This window comes from Cupressus sempervirens, chromosome 9, assembly GCF_028749045.1.
Source record: "Cupressus sempervirens isolate cs-2001-9-10 chromosome 9, ASM2874904v1, whole genome shotgun sequence".
Taxonomy (NCBI): Eukaryota; Viridiplantae; Streptophyta; class Pinopsida; order Cupressales; family Cupressaceae; genus Cupressus; species Cupressus sempervirens.
The window spans coordinates 593,035,237-593,056,320 of NC_143126.1; the positions used below are offsets into that span (position 1 = coordinate 593,035,237).

Here is a 21,084-nt window from a genome sequence, read left to right on the forward strand (position 1 = left end):
GTAGACGAGATTGCCTACTAGTTGCATGCATGTAGTATCATCAACGGAAGGAGAATCAGACTTTGCAAATAACTTGAGACCTTTCTCCATAGGTGTAGATGCAAACTTGCAATCTTGCATACGAAATTTGTCTAATAAGGCCCTAGCGTATTTGGACTAAAAGATGAATATACCAGAAGATTGTTGCCAAACTTCAACACATAGGCAATAATGCATGAGCCCAAGGTCAGTCATATCAAAGACTGGCATAAATTATGTTTGATTCCTTGAATCAAAGATGTCAAACTGCTAGTGATGATTAAATCATCCACATATATAACCATAAGAATGATGTCACTGTCAGTAATCTTGATGATTTGAGTCTAAAAAACTCCTCTTGAAGCCTTGATCACTACTTATCAATTTTTATGTGCCATGCCCGAGGCGCATGTTTCAAGCCATAGAGAGCTTTTACAAATATGAGAACCTGATGGTCTTTACCAACAACCTTGAAACTAGGAGGTTGCGTCATGTAGACCTCCTCATGGAGATCACATTCAGGAAAGCACTCTTGACATCCATCTGATCAATTTCCAGCCAAATCGTGCTGCCATATCTAGGACTAAACTACTGGTGCTCATTTTTGCAATAGGAGCAAAGGTCTCCTCGTAATCAATGCCCTAACACTGAGAAAAACCCTTCACCACTAAATAAGCTTCATACTTGTCCAAAGTACCATTCGATTTGTATTTGATTTTGTAGACCCATTTGCAACCAATGGGTTTCTTCCCTGGTGGAAGATCAGAAAAGATCCAAGTGTTGTTCTTCAGCAGGCTCTGGTGTCCAGATTGCTTAGTATGTTCCCACTTTAGAATTCCTTTAGCCTTGGAATATGTTTGAGGTTCAAACACACTGTGAATGTTGGTCATAAGAGAAAAGTTAACAGAATCTATAGTTTTGCTCTTTTTTCGAGCAATTCTCCCATCAATGAGCTCATCATCACAAAGTTCAACAAGTGTCTTAGCCCACCACTTAGGTCGGATAGGAGAATGACCAACATGAGTATCAGGAGATGCTTGATCAGTAGGTTCTTCATTAGAAGAATCTAGATCAAACTCAGGTGAAGCATCTACAAATCGAGGTGATCCTACAAGAGAAGCCAGAGGTGTTTGTACAGGTATCACTAGTATAACTGGAGCTGCAGGAGCTACTAGAGCCCTCCCATCAAGTGAACCTAATGGAAGTGGAACTCCCAAATCTTGAGTCATCATAGGTTGGTCTGCTGGGTCAAGTACAAGAGAAACATGCATGAATGATCCTCGCTGCTCATCAAAGACTACATCTTGACTGTAGATAAGACAAGATGTCTCAACATCAATCAGGCGGTAGGCTTTGTGAAGACTTTTATATCTAGCAAGTACGAGTTTCTGACTCTTGGCATCCAACTTGGTGTGTGACGCATCAGGGATCCAAACAAAAGCAAAGGAGCCAAAAACCTTCAAGTGACTAATTTTGGGCTTGCGACCTAACCAAGCCCCTTCCGGAGTTTTACCTTTGACCGCCACTATGGGTGACTGGTTCAATGGATAAACTACAATGTTAACTGCTTCTTCCCAAAACTTCTTCAGAACATGTATGTGTTCGAGCATGGATCGAGCCATCTCGGTGATTGTCATGTTTTGACGTTCAACTATATTGTTATGTTGTCGTGTGTGGGGTGGTTAACTAGAGTTTGAGGCCATGTATATCCAAGAAGCTAGAGAAAACATTAGAACAAAATTCCCCCCATTGTATGATCTAAGAGTAATAATAGATTTCTCTGACTCTTTTTCAACTAAAGGTTTAAACTTTTGAAATACGAAAAACGCATATGATTTCTTTTTAAGGAAATACACCCACATTTTTCTACTGAAATCATCACCAAACAACAGAAAATACCTGGACCCAAGAACAAAATGAGTGGCCACAGGACCGCAAATATCGGCATGAACAAGCTAAAGTACCTAAGAAGCTTGCCATGAATCGCCACTGATGAAAGGTGTGTGATGTTGTTTCCTAGCCCAGCATGCATCACAAACTCCAATGTGTTGAGTCTAAATCTCTATCAATCCAAGAACAAGCCCATCTCGAGCAAGCTGTGAGAAATAAAGCACATTTAAGTGCCCATATCGTTGATGTCAAAGTGTGCTAACAGAAGACCGCCAAGCAGCCATCGCTAAGCTCTGAGAATCACCAAAATCAGTAAGTCTAAAAAGACCATGATCCTCAAGATCCATTGCAATAGTAGACTTAGTCGCCTGATTAGTGCTAGTGCACTAATGTGAACTAAAGGTGACTGCCAAGGGTGGAGAATGTCGCAGCAACTCATTGACTAAGGGTAGATTTAGTTCCATCCCTGGAACGTAGTACACATCAAGGAATATGAAATTCCTCCCAACAGACTGAATTTGAATGTTGTATTTGCCGACAATGGTGTACTCTTCTCTGCCACCAAAAATAACAGTCTAAATAAGGCCAGTATCAATAAACTAGTATATGCGGTGAGTGAAATAACGAGAGGCACCTGAATCAATGTACCAAGCAGATGACGACATGATCTGTAGGTCTTTTAGCCATGAAGGCATAAAAGGCAGATTATGCCTACTCAATGTGCTATGCACTGTTCGCTTTGGGTTCTGATTGCTTAGATTGTGTCAGCTAAGCGTTTCTGACATTCAACCCTCATGCGTCCAAACTTGTGGCAGTAGTTGAACTGAATGTTCTTTCAAGAACCATCTGATGCTGGAGCAGAAGACTTCTACTGAGATGGCTATTGAAACTTACCTTTATCCTTCTGAAAGGATTTCACAGCAAAGGCTTGCTCTATGAAGGTGGAACTGGAGCTACTACTGAACTGTTGTTTCCACCGATCTTGTTGAAGCAGCATGGTGCAAAGATCAGTGAACTTTAAATCAACACCAGAAGATGTGATGTTGAGAGTCGATAAAATGCTCATAGGATTTGGGTAAACTCCGAAGAATGATAACCACAATATCGTCTTCCTCCATCTTGCAACCAATGGCAAGTAACTAATCACAAATTTCCTACACTAGATTCAAGTGAGCCTGGAGCAAGGTGCGCTCATCCATGACAACAGAAAACAGAGTGTTTTTCAAAAAGAAGGCTCTGCTATTGTGAAAAGTCTCATGAAGACCTTTGAGGTGTGTCCAAATCTCGATAGTTGTTTTGTCAGATGGAACCTGAGAAAGTCGATCATCAACCGTAGATAATTTGAGAAGCATCACTGCCTCCCGATTATTCAAATCCCATGTATCTTGATCAGACCAGGAGTAGTTGAACGTTTTGTAACACCCAGAACAAGTTGATCGATGTTCAAATATTCAAAAATTGTGATGATTCGTTGCTTCCAAGTGCCATAATTTCGACCATTGGATTTAGAGTTGTGCTCGATCAAAATGTTTGTCAAAGATGCCATGACATGCTTTTCAATGAAAATTTGTGAAAATCTGTGTAAAGGCACATTCTTTGAGACAACAAAATGAAAAGCCCAAAAAAAATGAAGAGCGACCCTGAAGAGCTCAAAAGAGCTAGAAGGAATATGTAGTTCCCTGGATCCTTTGGCTCAAAAATCGAGGCACCTAGAAAAATCTAAAAACAACCCAATTGAGCTCTCAAAAAACCCACCAACACTCTGAAATCAAAATATTTTTTTGAGTTCAAAATTTAGGGTTTCAAAAAAATACAATCAATGGCCATGAACGGTCGAAATAGCAAATAATTGGTGTCTACAGGTCAAGAAATGCCCCTTTTTCTTCAAAACTAAGGCGTTTTTGCAAGGACAGTACAAACAAGGAAGAATCGACACTAAACGAGTTGATTCTTCACCCTTTAAATTGCAAATTGACAGACACTCAAAAAAACATACATTTTTCTTCAGAACTAAGACATTTTTGCAAGGACAGTACAGACGAGGAAGAATCAACACTAAACAAGTTGATTCTTCACCCTTAAAATTGCGAATTGACACACTCAAAAAAACAGACATTTTTTCTTCAAAATTGAGGCTTTTTTGCAAGGAGAGTACAAATGAGGAAGAATGGACACTAAACGAGTAGATTCTTCACCCTTCAATTGCGATTTGACAAACACTCGAAAAAAACATGAATATAGCATAATTTATCACAAAAAAAGGCCTCAACAACAACAGACATGAACTAAGAATCTTCATGCGTGCTTGCTCAATGGCCCCCGCTCCTATTCAAAATTTTGGATCTCCTGCGCATAGTTCTCCTGCTCTTTCAGGAAATGTTGCGATCTCTGCTCCCGCCTGTCGTTTGGGTGGAGGTGTTGATAATGGTGGATGTGATGTGAGTGTGGGCAATGTTCTATCTACCTCACCTTTGGTTGCATCTGCCGGTGGGGATAGGGCTTCGTCTGCCCCTCGTTCGGCTCTTGTGTCTCTTGCGCCTCGTCCAAGGTCTCATGATTCTGGTTGTAGGTCTTTTGCAAACGTGGCTGCCTATGAAGCTGGTTTACATGGTGCTTCCATTTCATCTGGTCCCTATCACATTTCGCTTGTAAGTGCTTTAAAGCCTATTAGGGAGGGCAGATTTCCTCTCATGGCCAAACCTTAGCACTTGGATTTCGATCCTCTCTCGGAATCCTTTAATAAGTTCCCTATTTGGGTCTGGGTCCCTAATCTTCTGTTACATCTTTGGCAAGATTTAGTTTTTGAAACTATTGGAAATGCTATTGGGGATTTCTTATATGTGGATGCTGACACTTTGGATATTCTCCACTCGACCTATGCTCGCTTTCTTGTAGACTTGGATGTTTTTAAGGGCCTTGTTGAGGCAATTTGCTTGGATTCCCCGAGGGGTTCTTGGACACAATTGTTGGATTTTGAGAGTATCCCTTTTCGATGCAGGAAATGCCACTTGACGAGTCATGTTGCTACTCGTTGTGTTGCTGGAAATTCCAAATCTAGGCGACCACCTTCTTGGTGGTCAAAGGCCTCTGAGCACTACATGGTGAAACATTCCTTGGTTGCTCCTAAGGATTCTGAGGCTAAGGCTAGCTCCAAGCCGATGGCTAAGGAGGATGCTCTGGTGGAACTTTCCTTGGATGCTGCTGAGGATTCTGTGGCTGAAGTTTGCATTCTTTTCGAGCCGGTGGTGGAGGTGGATGCTCTGGTTTCTACTCCTAGTTCGGATGTCCCTCCTAGGGGTCAGACATCGTCTAATTCTCTCACGGAGGTTGTTGCGGCTTCTGCTTCCCCTGGGTTCCTCGAGTCTTTATCTTCTAAGGCTTGGGTTGTTGAGGCTACAAAGATTGAGGACGGTTGGATTGCAGTTAAACGGAAGAAGTCTAATTCTTTCGCGCCCCCCCTTTAGATAGGGTCCTTCGGTTGGGTAAGGGAAAATTCATATCAAAAGGACAATCTTTTGTTTCCTTATGATGTCTAGTTTTTTGTGATGGTGAACTGGTTGCATTACTAGTTCGTTGAAAACTAGTTTGGGAGGTTTTCCACGTTGTTGTTCCAGTCTATTGACTTTCCAAGTTCCAATATTGTTTTGGTTATTTTTTCTAGTCTCATATGTTGGTCTCAAGTCCTTATAAAACCTGATTTAGTTGTTTAGCTAGTTTCAGGTCCTTTTATAACCTGGTTGTGCTTAATGGTTTATGTTTCTCTTAGATGTAAAGGGTTTCAGGGCCCCTTCAAACCCTACTTTTACCTTAATCTAAAACAACAAACATGAACTTTCAAACAAAACTCTAGAAACCTGTGACGTCTGAGGACGAAAACCCGTGATTTCTTAGATTAAAGTAACAATTTTGCAAAGGAGATCAAAAGCACGAGTTGCAACCGTGTCCAATTTTGAACTAGAAGAAAAATGCAATTTTGCAAACACTAGTTTTTTAAAAACCCTAGCCAATGTCAAGTATTTTGAAGCACATAAAAAACCATGAAAGACTTCAGAAAGAATTTTGAAATTTTTGGAGCTAATAATTTCGAAAGAAATTAAAAAATTTCGATAAATTTAAAGTCTAGGCTCTAATACCATTTTATGGAAGTAATTGGTAAATACTTGCTTGTTATTAACAAAGACTGAAAGGTCATTATATACAAAAGAATAAAACAATGTTTCCTTAGAATACGATCACAAAGAATAGAAACATTTTATTCTAACTAAGAAAGCTAAAAAACGAAAGCAAATTAAACCTAACTACATATTTACAATAGCTAAACATTAACTAATAATAGACAATTATTTATTATTGTAATAATTCCAACCCCAAATATCAACAAATTCAGGATTTGCCAATTAATTTAAATCATTGGAACAAAAATTATATTTAATAAGAAAATTCTGGAAATGAGCAGGTTTGCCAATTTCCCCTCAAAAAATGGTTTTTTTTGCAAAATCATGCACCTGTTTTTAATGCATTTTTGGCTTCTAAACATGTTTAAATTGTGATATTGCTATCAGGATTTAACTATGTGATTTTGAGTCAAACTCATTCACCCATGTTTCATGAGTAGTGATTCAACATGAATCCATCTCTCATGAGAATAAATGTAGCGCTTAGCACTCATTAGATCTAGGTGATGCTCACAGGCGGGATTTAAAATCACCAAGTTTACCTGTGTGATTTTCAAGCACTTGGCCTCTAACTGAGATTTAAGCAATATTCATAATGGCATAATTACCATTTTATTTGCAAAGTTTGCAAAACATTGAATTAGAAGTCATTGTTGCACCGAAGAACAACCTGCAAGGAAGCAACAGCAAGGTCAACGCATTTGCAGCCTGTACAATAGAACAGCAAGCTTGACACATTGCAGCCTTGACTCAAATAGAGAAATTAATATTTACCCAAAAAAAGTAAATAAATTTAAAAAAGTTTTGCCTGTAGCTAAAGATACGACCAACGGTAAGCAACATAATTTTTTACATCTATTAATAACTTGATAGTAAGACGCCATATGCAGCATTAATTATTGCAACAAAAAATATTTTTCTTAACTTTATAATATTAAGCAATATGTAAAGCACACTAATTGAAAAAAATTGTTAGCAGCTAAATAGTAAAACCAAGAACAACATATATTTAATGTGAATAGTACGAGGCCATATGCAGCATTTATTAATGGGATGGCAAAATATATTCTTTAACTTTGTAATTTTCTGCAGTACATAAAGTACACTTATTGAAAAAACTTGTCAGTAGCGAAAGCGAAGACCAACAAATAGCATATATTTATTGCAAACTTAGAATAGTTGTATAAGAGTTATGCCTATACTTTGCAACCGTACATTTTGCATATGATCTTAAAGGGGTTTTTTTTCTGTATTATTTATTCCTGTACAATATACAAGATATAGGAATAATTCGATGAAATGGATCTTACTGTAATGTAATGTCCATTGATTGATTATAATGTCATGGGAACGACGATTGCCATGTACTTGGCCCTAGCTAAAAAGAACACTATTATCAATCTACTATGTTACCAAATTCTTCCCTGGCAACCCCAAAGTCTGGCCTGATTCTTGCAGAGTCTGGTCCTTATCATATTCTTGCAAAAGTGTGAAGCAAAACTTCATAATCTGCCCCAATTCTGTCAGATGACCCAGCACGAATTTTGCCATTTTTATGGCAAAATCCCGAATATGCAGCAGAACCCAGGCCAAATTCGGCCAAAAAAAGTGATTTTTTTGACATTTTTTTTTTTAAATTGGTCTGTTTTAGTCAATCCAACCCTTCAAGTCTAAAATGGACCGCTAAATGGTAAAATATGTCATCTGGGCTAAAAGATTAAAATATAAGGTTCTGTATTTTCTATGTTGCTTTATTTCTAGTATAGATGTGTATGAACTTAGTTGTTGCTGCATGTATTTACATATACATATATATACAAGTGCACACACACATATATATATAATTGCTAAACATTGTTTTGTACAGATCAAAACCCAAAACAAATTCGAACCCAAATATCGAACCAACATCCAAACCCAAATCTAAACGAGTATCTTAGTCATATAATCATAACCAGCAATGCATATTAATTCACCCCTTTGGCCCCATGGAACTCCATGCTCTTATGCCATGAGGTGGTGCGCCTAAAAGATGACCCCATCACTGTTCCCCTACTTGTAATTCCCTAGCTTCTTTACTATAGCTGGTTACAGCAGTCAGAGAGTATAAATATGCATAATATTTTATATCCCAATCACATATTTCATAATGCTGCCATATTTGCTCAGGCAAATTGGAATTCGGAAGTTGTCTCAGAGCAAATTCAAATTCAATTCGAAGTTTGAAGTCGTTCAAAAGTCATTTTTTGTCGGTGTCATTTGCTGCAAATTCACCAAATCGAATCTCGGTTGATTTTGCAGCAAAATTTGCCAGGCAATCATTGACTTCAACGAGCACAGAGCGAATGTGGTCTGCCAGAGTCAAGTTGACTTTTAAAATAGTATTTTGGGTCGCATTTTAGGTCACTCAACTTGCTAAACTCATGATACTCCTGTGTTTTCTTAACAATTGATACCTCAACCGCCACCACCATCCACCGTGTTTTAGTAAACTTGCGATATTCAGTCCTCACCTGCAAAGAAAACAAAGGCAATACTCAGCCCTTGCCTGCAAAGAAAACAAGGACAATATTCAGCCCTCGCCTGCAAAGAAAACAAAGGCAATAGCTGAAGAAAACAAAGTTAACACCTGCAAAGCCTTTTCGTGCTCAGCAAAACATCGATAGCTGCAAACAAAAGGCGATACTCGGTATCTCTTCTTTGTTTTTGTCTCCATCCTCAGCAAAACATCGATAGCTGCAAAGTTTGTATTTCCATACTTGGTTCTTGATTAAACCCCTTTCTGCTTCAATTTGCAGTGAACGATGTATTTGTTACATGGGGAAGTGAAACACTAAAATATTTTTGTTTTTGTTATAACTGTATAAACCATGCATTTTCTATAGTAAAAACAGTTTTTGTTTATAATTATTTAATATTTATTTTCACGTGTTGTAACTCATTTGTAGATTCAATAAATGGCTGCAACTGCAAGTGCTTCTAGCACTAGAAACTCCCGCTTAAAAATAGACAGACGCTCTCCGCTATGGAAATATGTAGAAATGGTTAAATCAATGCCAGGTGGTGGTGGAGAATAGTGGTGTATAAGTTTAATTGTTGCACCATATTTTTACGTACACAAACACACACACACACATAATCTTATATGGAAAAACCCAAAACAAACCCAAACCTAACCCAAAAAAATTGAACGAATCTCGAACTTTTGTTACCCTGTTTTTCTAAAAGTGCATAATAAGTCCAAATCTTTTTTTTGGTCTTGTTTGTTAAATATTGCTTAAATTCATTCTCCTGAATTTTTGTTTACATTATGATTATATTGTTATTCTTATGGTGGTGTAACACAGCCCCTGGAGGATATGGCAATGAGGAGACAGCAAGACAGGTTTCCACAACAGGGTAAAAGGGCTTCAATTTGAGGACGCTGCAGAGGGCGTCAAGGGGCGGTGTTGTATTTTGTAAAGTTTCTGCAAATTCTGTACTAAAATCTCAGACTTGTATTCTTTTCTTGCTGAATATGATCTTAATATTCTGAAGTAAGGAGTTATCACCTTTTATCTCTGATCTGAATGTTATTTATATCTGCAATATATTCAAACAGGCATTATTGCTTGAGGGAGCAGACTTGTGATTATTGCGTGTCCTCAAACTACAATAACACCCACCTTTAATATCATGACCAAAGGGCATGTCCCTCAAAGGGACATGACCCTCTCTAGGTTGGCTCATACTCCTCTCCCAGAAATCGGCAACTAATGGAGATGTATAACCATAAACAAAAACTAACATAATATGTTAAGTTAGTGTTAACATTAATATATCCCAAAAATCCCTGTCCATCATAAGAGGTGTAAGATATATATATATATATATAATGCCTTAAATGATATTAGAAGGAAGAAGACTAGGTGTGGACTGCACTCTCAGACCAGTATGCTATCACTGTTATAAACTCAACATATTTACTATAAACCATACATATAGTACTTGAAATGCTAGTTGTGAAAAGATGTATAACAGTATAAGAAATAGAATAGCAAAATGGCAAATGGCAAACACTAAATACTTGAACAATGAACATTGAATATTAAATAATATTAGAAATTAGAATACTAGATAAAAGTTGTCAAATCAACAAATGGAAGATTTCTATTATATCAAAAATACCATAAAGATGATTCCAATGAGTAGCATTAAATCAAAACAAGTACAAAATGTCAAATGTAGTGAAGGGAGGCCTCTAATTGTCCCTCCAGGCAAACACTTCATCACTGGAGCTCAGTAAAGTGGTTATAATAAATCAACTTGATTCGACACAATTCCCCCATCAATTTTGTTTGGGTGTTTTAAAATTCGAAAGCAGGGAGGGGGAGGGGTGTGGTCTTGGGGTGGCAGCCACAAGTGTGGTCAAGAGTCGACCCTCCTTGTGATCTCAGTTTTCTACCAAAATTGATCCACACTTCTATATTCGTCCATCGACTGAGAATGGGTGTTTTAAAATTCGAAAGCAAGGAGGGGAGGGGTGTGGTCTGGGGGTGGCAGCCACCAGTGTGGTCAAGGATCGACCCTCCTTGCGATCTCAGTTTTCTACTAAAATTGATCCACACTTCTATGTTCGTCCATCAACTGGGAATGCAGACGTTCCCAAGATGATTGAGAGGCGCTTGGGCGTCACCACACTGAAGAAGCCATGAAATAATATAGGTTCATCGATTCATGAGCATTGAAGTCAACATGAACACATCCTTGTTACTATCTGACAAAAACACATCCACATCAACTGCCATAACAACAAGCTATTCAAAACTTTCGAGCATTTTCTGCTGACTAGCAGAGCTTGCATTGCATGCATTGCACAGATGCCTTTGAATCATATACCATTGACAAATAAGACAATATCAAGAAGTGCATGAATTTGAACAGGGAATGACATTAATTTAAAAACAAATAAAGTTCGCAAAAGGTATCTCTTAAGAGGATATTTTTTATACAAATTTTAGCACTAATAGCAAGAGGTGAAATTCACCACCTCATTTGGGGTTTTATTACTCGAATAAAAGACAGAAGCTGCATGTCAGTCTATACTAGAATCATAATGGAAACATCAGGTTATCGATGACCTCCTTCTCTGTGAGGACCACATATACATCAAACTAAGGTCGAGAGTGAAAAAGAAAATGTTATGCAACTACCATGACAATCCATCAACTAGACGTCATGGGTATTACACCACTTACAAATAGATCAAAGAGAGATTCTCATGGAACGGCCTTAAAGGAGATGTGTTAAACTATGTTTGGACATGTCTGGTGTGCCAAAGAAACAATAAGGAAGATACGTACCCAGCAGGACTGCAGCCCTCATACCTGATCAGAAATGAGAGAGGATGTCTATGGACTTCATAAAGACCTGCATAATGTACACGGAAAAAATTGCATCTATGTGGTGGTTGACCACTAAACCAAGTATGCACACTAAATAGCTATATCAACAGAATTTAAAGCCCCTTGAGTGGTAAAAGTCTTCTTTAAAGAAATTTTCAGATTGCATAGACTATCACAGAATATTGTGCGCGATTAAGACAACCATTTCCTCAGTCTATTTTGGCAAGAACTATTCAAACTAGAAAGAACACAGTTAACTCACAGCACTAGTTATCATCTACAAATTGATGGACAAACTGAAATCATCAACAATGGTTGGAAGGGTATTTAATGAATTATGTCACGGGACAACAGAGTGCAAGGATTAAGTGGCTTAATATGGGGGAGTAATGTTATAATACCACCCACCATATGTCTAGAAGGATGAGCCCCTTCAGAAAGGCAAGAGTTGGGGGCTAGGAGCTTCATACAGAAAAATGTGGATATCATGAATGCCCTTGAGAAGAATCTCCACCAAGCACAGAACCCACAAAAGGTGTATGGACATATGAAGAGAAGTGAAGGACATTTGAGGTCAGCGATTTGGTCCTTTGAGGTTGCAGCCATACAAACAATCATCACTCAAGGTCAAATAAGCCTCAGTTCTATGGGCCATATTAAATAGAGAAAGATCGCAGAAAAGGCTTGCAAGTTGGAACTACCCATAAATAGTAGAAATCACAGTGTATTTCACATATCTCACCTTAAAAAGGTGTTAGGACAACATATCATACCGTTCCCACAATCACCACCACTTGATGATGAAGGCAAATTGATCTTGGAACTATAGACAATACTTAATGTATGAGAAAAGGAACTTCAAAAAGACTTTTAAGAGAACCTCATCAAGTGGAAAGTTCTGCCTAGTGAAGATGCAACTTGAAGAGTAGCTGATATATTTGATCATCAGAATCTAAAGTTGCTTGAGGACAAGCAAATTTGGGAGGGTAGAACTGTCATGCCCTCAATCTGATAGTAGAACCACGTTACAAAACTGGCTTACGAATGAAAAGATGTCACAATTTCAATAATCGTGCATGTTTCCCCAATTGCATCATACAACAGCTTGTATTACCTACACGATTAGATAGTTCCAAATCGGTTGGCAAAGAACATAAATAATTGTGAAAGGAGAAAACAAATCAATCAACATTAGGAAAAGGTGCATTTATGAAGAGGCATCACCAAACAAACAAAGAGATAAGTCCAGCAATTGTGTCCTTAGGAGCGATCAAAAGACTCTGCCATCCACGGAGATATATAAAGAATGGAACCCAGCAGTCCAAAAGGGATATCAAGGAGAGAAAGCTGATATTGGTAATAAAATAAAGCATAAATCAGTTCACTCATATAATATGTTACTCTGTGATTTTTAACATGAGTTTCTTGTGATATATATATATATATATATATATATATATATATAGCATAATGAATCTTGTTTATGACTGCTCACTACTGAATTGTATATACATTCTAGGAATATGATTGCATGTGTACATACTTCTGAATTAATATGCATTGCTGTTTATGATTATCTGACATAAGATAATAGATATATTGCTGATTCTTAATGTGTCCCATCTATGATTTGATTTAATATATGGAGATAGTAAATATAATATCCGACATAACATAATAGATATATTGCTGATTCTCAATGCGCCACTGTCTATGATTTGATCTAATATATGGACAATAGGAAGCATGTGATTAGGATATGCACATATTTATACTTTCTGACTGCTGTAACCAGCCATGGTAAAGAAACTAGGGAATTACAAGTAAGGGAACAGTGATGGGATCATCTTTTAGGCACACCACCTAATGGCATAAGACCGTGTAGTCCCATGGGGCCAAAGGGGTACAAAGGGTACTGCCTTTTGGCTTTAAAAAGGATAGACTTCCAAGGCACTTCCGGTGAACCCTATTGTGAATGCTCCTCGTGCTCTCTGTCATGGCAAGTGAATACATTAAGAATGTTCAATCATTAAATTGAACTTGAGAGACTGTGGGCAGCCAGTGTGGGTACAGCAACGTCTAAACAACAAACTAAAAACCTATATCTTATTGGTGGGGTACTTTGTTTTGTATTTCAAACTTTCTTTATATATTTTATGTTTTAGTTTGCTATTTAGCCAATACCATGCAGATACAGCTATTAATATAATATATAAAGTAAATAACAAAACCCAGTACAAGATGCTGCAAATCTTTTTAAAAGAAACCAAACTTAATACAAAGTTGCACAGCTGCATCACAGTTTCTATCAGATACAATGAATCTTAAAATGATTCCATCCTATGTTGAAGGAAATTGGTATCACTTTGTAAGATCATCTTTGCACTGTCCAATATCTCAATATCAGGCATGCTGTACACAATCTGAGTGAATTCTCACATTGTTTCCTGCAATTGTCTATTCAAATACAAAATTGTCATTCATCATCTCAAACTAGAGCACCAGGCTCCAGCATTAGTCATGAAATAAATATGTAGAGCCAAATTTTGATTTGATAATTTTTATAACATAAATGACAAGTTTCAGCATGTTCCTCAGGGATTCACTAGAAAATAGAATTTGACAAAGAGAACCACAACTACTTGCAGTGCCAATGTTAATGTGTAACAACTAAGAATCTTCACTAAGATCATTGTACTCACTTTTCTTGATTGTAACAATGGTAACACTATTCGGAATGGGAAATAAGACTGCAAACAAATAATTAAATCATTAATTGATAGAATTCAATTACTCAAGATTTAACATAATGCAGTCCAAACTCCAAAACAATCTCTCTTTGATTTATAAAACTTGAGCAGGGATTTGATTGTGGGCTCGGGAAACATTAACCGAGATTAGAGCCCTTGTCACCAAGTACAAATTAAAGCCTTCAAGATCACAGACTATAGCATAGGCAATTATTTTAGATGTTAATATTTTGCTGGATATTGCAATAAAGTATGAGTTGGTGCTTTTTAGGTGAAGTTCAATGGCCCCCTTTTAAGTTCATGTTTAGGGTTATATGTTTATTTTTCAAATAATTTTGAAGTGGAAAGAGATTTTCTAAAATAATGTGGGGGATTTCTTGCTCCCTTGAATGGTTGAGGGACATCTTTACATTCGCTTGCCATTCTAGGGATAGTGGAAACTCCTTGTATCTGCAAAGCAGTCTCAGGGATGGGCCTCTATGGGAGCGATTTACAAGAAATCATTTTATCCTTCTTATCACATCTCTAAGACATCCCCATTCTTGCACATGGCTTCGAAAATCTGAGGGATGTGTCTCCATGAGAAACTACTTAATTTAATATTTTTGAAATTTTGAATTAAAATAGACCAATAGAACTATTACAAATATTTACAAAGCCATAGAGATGCAGGGTTTGTGTCAAGTTGCTTAAAGATAAACAATAATTCCAATCACAATAAAGAAATTTGTTGAGGCATAGTTAATTACAATCCTTAAAACCATATATAAAGCTCTTATCAAAAAAGTCCAAATTGTAGGTTGTCTGTGCTTTCCACCTAAGAAGATAAAACCACCACCAAACATCATTGTAAAATCCCCCATTAAAATTTGTAACTAAGCTAATTATGACATCGTGATAAACAACACGTTATGATTCCCCATGAGAGATTAGCTAAGCACTTCAATCATCCATCCTTCGATCTCAATCCAACAAACAAATGCACAAATGACCAAGAATATTGCCAGCTAACCAAATATGCAACAACTTGAAAAGCCATCTAGCTATTAATACGACTGAATTGGTGGCCAATCCACACAGCTACATAATCATCCATCCTTTGATCTCAATCCAACAAACAAATGCACAAATGACCAAGAATATTGCCAGCTAACCAAATATGCAACAACTTGAAAAGCCATGTAGATATTAATACGACTGAATTGGTGGCCAATCCACACAGCTACATAACTTTTAGATCATTAATCATATAACATGCAAACTCACCATCACATATGGAATCTACAAACTCAGATAACCAAGAATACAATCTATAGATCTCCATACTCAACATCATACCGCAAACAAGTCTGATCTTTCAAGAAATCCAGTATCAAGTACAATTTAAGCGATAAGAAAACTCTCTAATATTTAACCACACCAATGCATGTCAATCCCATACATGATTATGCCATATCAATGGTCAAAAGTACATGAACATCCATGACAACATAATCATGGCCATCTATCTATAATCAACTGTCACTAGACCAAGACTCCAAGTCTCGCATGCATATCAATTGCGTTCTCATTAAAGACAATTTTTGTACATGTCTTTTTCACAGCCCAAACTATGACAACCTTGAAAACCTATATTAGGAAGTGCAAATTTTAATAATCAGTTGTACAATCATATTATAAGTCACATAAAAGCATGCACTCCCTCAAGTTTCTGCTTTCCAATTCATCGAGATGCTCACAAAATTACATCACGAATTTCAGGCTCCCATAAATGTCCAAACAAGTGCAACCCTCTTTCTACCCATCCAAATGAAAATCAACATGCTCCACTCTATAGTATTTTGCAAATGCACTCCATCACCTATTCAAAATCAAAAACCTAATTCTGTGCGAGAAAATTTTGACCTATTTATTTTTCTAAAGAAATTTATAGCTTTGTGGCACCAAATTCTAAAATAAGGTAGAATTTTAAAACCAACATGTACCACTCTATAGTGCTTGAAGAGACAAGAAATTACTATTAAAGTAAATTTGACAATATGACTACACATTATGCCACTCAAAAAATAGCTCCATTAGGATACATAGGGAAAGACAAATAGTTTATATCATAGATGATGTCATCAATAATGTCACTTGACACCAAGAAGTTAGCAACATTGTACTTGTTATTAAGGATAGTGTACTTGAATTAGATTTGAATCTATTTAATGTTTTCAATTTTAAAATTTCCTGTTGGGGGTTAGTTTAAATTCCATACAACCAAAGACCTAGCATAGTAAATTGACGAACAAGAAGGGCTCATAGTTTTGTACTCAATACCCTATCAATATTGTATTGTAGCAAAGGTACAGGAGATTTGTAGACCCCCACTACTATTTTTAAATAATTTTTTAATTGCAATTTATTTTATTATATAATCACTTCATAGATATTTGTCATCATACAACTAGATAGGGGAGGAGGTAAATTTACTCTTTTTGTTGTAGTGCCCAAATGACTTTCAATTAAATTTCATGTCAATCTTTATTTCCTAGGTCTCTTAGATCCAACGATGAGGTTCAGGTCAGGCCATTATCAAGTCAGGAAAGCCACTTGCTTTCATTTCAATCCTGCCCTAAAATATATGGGCCAACCCTACCTGGTCACACTTTATGGGCGACAATGCTGCTGGTCATTATCTCTGTAATTACGCTTTAGCATCGGGTCTCATAATCGATCCAGAATATTCCAAACTTATCTTGTACTAGGGGGTTATCTATGAAACAATTTGCACAAAACACAATTGGTGAACACCTAAATATTTTCTTTTTAAAACTCATTTTTTAAACCCTAGATCTATTTTAGAAAACACATTTGCAAACCCCAAATCTACATATCAACCTACACAAAATATCTCGTCCATTAAAATGTTTGAAATTTCTCCAATATTGCTATAAAAGGATTAAATGATCTCTCTAATCCTTTAACTGCAATAATTGCTTTAAATATTGCAAATTGATGAAACCATTTCCTACATAACCTCATGAGAGAATAGGATACATAAAAGATTACAAAACAATCCTATGCAAAAGATTAAAACATATTATAGGATAACACAAGATATACCTTGGGAAAACACTAAGAGGAAAAAAGCTAGCCTACAAAAACATCCATGATCAAATTATTATTTATCAATAAATATGTTACAACAGACTTACAAAGTCTCCTTGAATGCTTCTAAGACATCAAGCTCTTTCAATGTGCCCTCTATGTGTCCAAGAAAAATTGGCAATCATGTGACTATGCATCCCATGTCATGCTTCAAGTATGAACTCTTTAGAAGAGAGCTCAATACAATGACAACCAAGCCAAAAGCATTAAACAAGTGCTCAAATTTTGTTTTGTTAAATTTCAGAGTTATGCCCTAATGTGGATATTAGTTTTAAAGACAATTCCAAGGTGACATTGTCATCCCCGTTATGTACTACTTAAGGGGAGTCTATCTCATTGCTACCTAAGTGTCTCCTCATCTCACTTTGGTGGGGGTTACTAAAGACCCACTAGCTATAGGTCCTCTTAATTTCCACATTTCAAAGAAATATATCAATGAAAATTTTTTAAGTCTAGGATTGAAATCCCTTAATTTTTTTAATTTGGGAATATGTCCACATGTGGATGATTTCTTGTCTTAGTTCAAAGAAGCATGATCAAATCTAGAATTGCCTTTGATGGATCTTTTGAACCACAGTTTCTTCCTAGTCACTTTACCTTCAAAATACGACTATGTTATGGATTATGGCCCCTCGTTTTTCAAGAAATTGGGATTATTTGTGCCATTATAGACATTGTTCCTCGATCATGTCATTATGAGTATTATCACTATATACCAAATTGAATGCACTTAAACAACCTTGTTTTAGTCATGAGGTATTAAGAACGCATTCTACAAATGGGCAACCAAGTCAAAGAGTCCATTAATGTGGATGATGATTCTTTTGATAAGACAATAAGTTTTTTAAAGTTGATGCTTTGCTCAAGATCTCCAAGCTCGGACTTAATTACTAACAAAGATCTCACATGCCATGCCACCTAATTTTAGCATTTTAGAATTTTAGCCTTTTGTTGAAATTATCTGACTTCTGAATTTTTTAATTTTTCTTGATTTAAAGTTGAATTGTGTTTTTAACTTATCAGTTTTTTTCTGAAATTTCCTGAATTTTAAATGCTATAATTTTCCTTGATTTAAATTTGCATCGAGTTCAAACTTGAACCCCATATTGTTTCCATGTCAATATTTTCCCAATATTTTTGGACTTGTTGAAAAACATTTAGTTAAGTAATGACAATTCTTAGTTGGGTGGATTTTCACATTTATACAACTACAAGCCCAAATATTATCCCTGCATGTCATATCGATCAAAATGCTATGGTCTTCTTTGCATTTCCTGAGAATTTTTCAAACCACACTCTCTATGCACATTGCAAATAGCCTTTGTGGGAAAGCATAAAAGACTTAAATGATTGCAATAAAATATTATTGGCCCTTTCCGAAAGCTGCCGCTTGGATACTATAATAAGCGGTAGACAAAATATAAGAATGCCATTATTCGTTTACAAGTTACAAATCTTCAATGTGGATCAGTTATAAAACACGCTAATGCAATGTTATTTTTCTAAATCTTGGCTAAATAATGTTATGCTGCACAAGTTCTAAAACACAATAGCAGTAAAAGAAGCACTTGCGTTTTTCTCCTATCTAGGCTAAAACACAATAACCGTAAAAGAAGCACTAGCATTTTTCTCCTATCCAAGATTTGATTATTCCTCATACTTCATGATTGGAAGTTTCTAACATTCCATAATACATTGTCTTTCATTCATGAGATGGTGGATGAGATTATGTGGAGCGAATTATACTCAATTGCCATTACTAGTTACCTAACTCCAATGTTCCTATCGTATTTTAGGCTTTTTATTACCTATCAATTATTATGCTTGATTCACTAAGTATTCTCATTGACAAATTTACTCTTGAGATAAAATATACGCATCTGACAGCTTGTTTATGACATGTTCCCATCATCCAGGATATCTAGCTCTATTTAAGAATCAATGGTGGTACTCAATTCACTTTCTTAGTATGTTATGCTTTACTTGTGTGTTAAATTTTACACATGATTTGATGTTACTAGTGGCAAAAAAAGGTAGAATGTTGAGGCTCTAAGTAGCATAGTGTTGTGAAGTTTTTACATCATCGCCCCAAAATTTTGGGGACCCCCTTTTTCTAAATTGCCTTAGCGAATTTTTTGGAGTTGTCCAAAAGTTTTCAATTTCAAAATTTTACACTTGGACGCCTTCGAGCCAAGAGGGTTTGGAGTTGTCCAAAAGTTTTCAATTTCAAAATTTTACACTTGGACGCCTTCGAGCCAAGAGGGATGTGGTTGGAGTTTTTTTTCACCTAGTCTTAACTTAATTTTCCGGAGCATGTAATTTTATCCTTCGGCCAAACAAATTTCAAAGACAACATTTTTCAATAGTTAGAGCAATATTGGGCAGGATAAATTTACAAAATTTTGGACTTAGATGGATTTTGAAAATTTGATATAATTGTATAAGCTCGAGCATTTTCAAAATGAAATTTTTAGATTTAATTGTTTTGGAAAATCTTGATTTTTTTTTGTGACAAGAGAAATTTTTGATAGCAAAATTAAAATTGGAAAATCAATTTTGGATGCTAGAAAAATGATTTATTTTGGTTAAAATTAAAATTCCGTTGCAAAATTTAAAGTGGATTAAATTGCACAAATCTCATTAAATTGGTCGAAATATTGCCTAGAAGATTTTTAAATGTTGAAAGAGATTAGTAAATTGGAATTGGAAATCAATTTTCGCTGGCTAGAGTTGATTTTAATGATATTTTAATTACCAAAACGTTATTAAATGAAAATTTTAACATCTCCAAGGCTTTCCTCATTTTATTTTGATATTTTTTATCACAACCGACAATTAAATGGGTTAATTTCACTTTGAGCTAAGTAATTTTTAACATGGTATTTAAATCTAAGCCATTAATAAAGGGCTAATTTAATTTTGCTCTCCTCCAGGGCAAGGTGGCCAGCTAGAAGAAGAAAATTTTGGTATAAGAGGGGGCTCCCCTCTCTCTCATCTCCTCATTCCATCTCATCTCCTCCTTATGTGTTGAGCGATTTTTCTCTAGAAAGGCAGCTTGCAGACTTGGTCAATTTTCTTGGGCAGATTTTTCCTTGTTTGGCATCATTTTTCTTCTTCCATCTTAGGCGAACTTCTGCCCTAGGCAATTTTTAGAGCAAATCTAAAATTCTCTAACTTGGCCGATTTTTTTTGGAGACCTGATTTTCTTTCCAAAGGCTGCAAATTTCTGCCCTAGATTTGGGCGATTTTATTTGGTAAAGGAGATACATGATCCAAGGTCTAATATTTTGACAAATGTGGGCAATTTCAAGGAGGTCAAAGTTCTAATTTTTGCTAAGGCATCATTATTTGCAAGGAGGCTTAAAATTTTTGAGATTCGATCCAAATTCGAAAAGGGCCCGATTATTGGTAAAGACAAAATTAAGGTAAAATTCTATTCATTTTAGAGGTGAAGATTGGTTTAAAGGCGAATTCCACTCCTTGTTCTTGTTTGATTCGTTTTCCTTATATTCTTCTTGCATTCATCATTCCATTGATAGGTTGAAGTTTGAAGAGATAAGTGTAGGTTCCATGATAGGACTTGGCGAGGCAGAAATAAGCTAGACCACCCTAGGATTGAAGTTGGGAGATATAAGTGTAATCCATCCTAAGGTAACGAAAAGGCAAAAATAAGTGGTAGTCCCACCCCTAAGTTGAAATCTAGAGAGATAAGTG

General features: G+C 36.3%; 1 protein-coding gene across 4 annotated transcripts in view; it reads right to left on the bottom strand.

The window, feature by feature from the left end:
* Positions 1-6,305: 6,305 nt before the first annotated feature.
* The window catches only part of LOC149540075 (uncharacterized), a 31,788-nt gene continuing 17,009 nt past the window's right edge, over positions 6,306-21,084 (bottom strand). For 2 of the 4 annotated variants that reach the window (XM_089801263.1, XM_089801264.1), the window contains one exon: positions 6,306-6,753. The gene's annotated coding sequence lies outside the window, so the exon portion shown is untranslated. Of the gene's footprint in view, positions 6,754-7,898; positions 8,632-8,712; positions 8,866-21,084 lie in introns of those variants that run through there. The other 2 variants (XM_089801265.1, XM_089801266.1) reach the window with 2 other exon arrangements.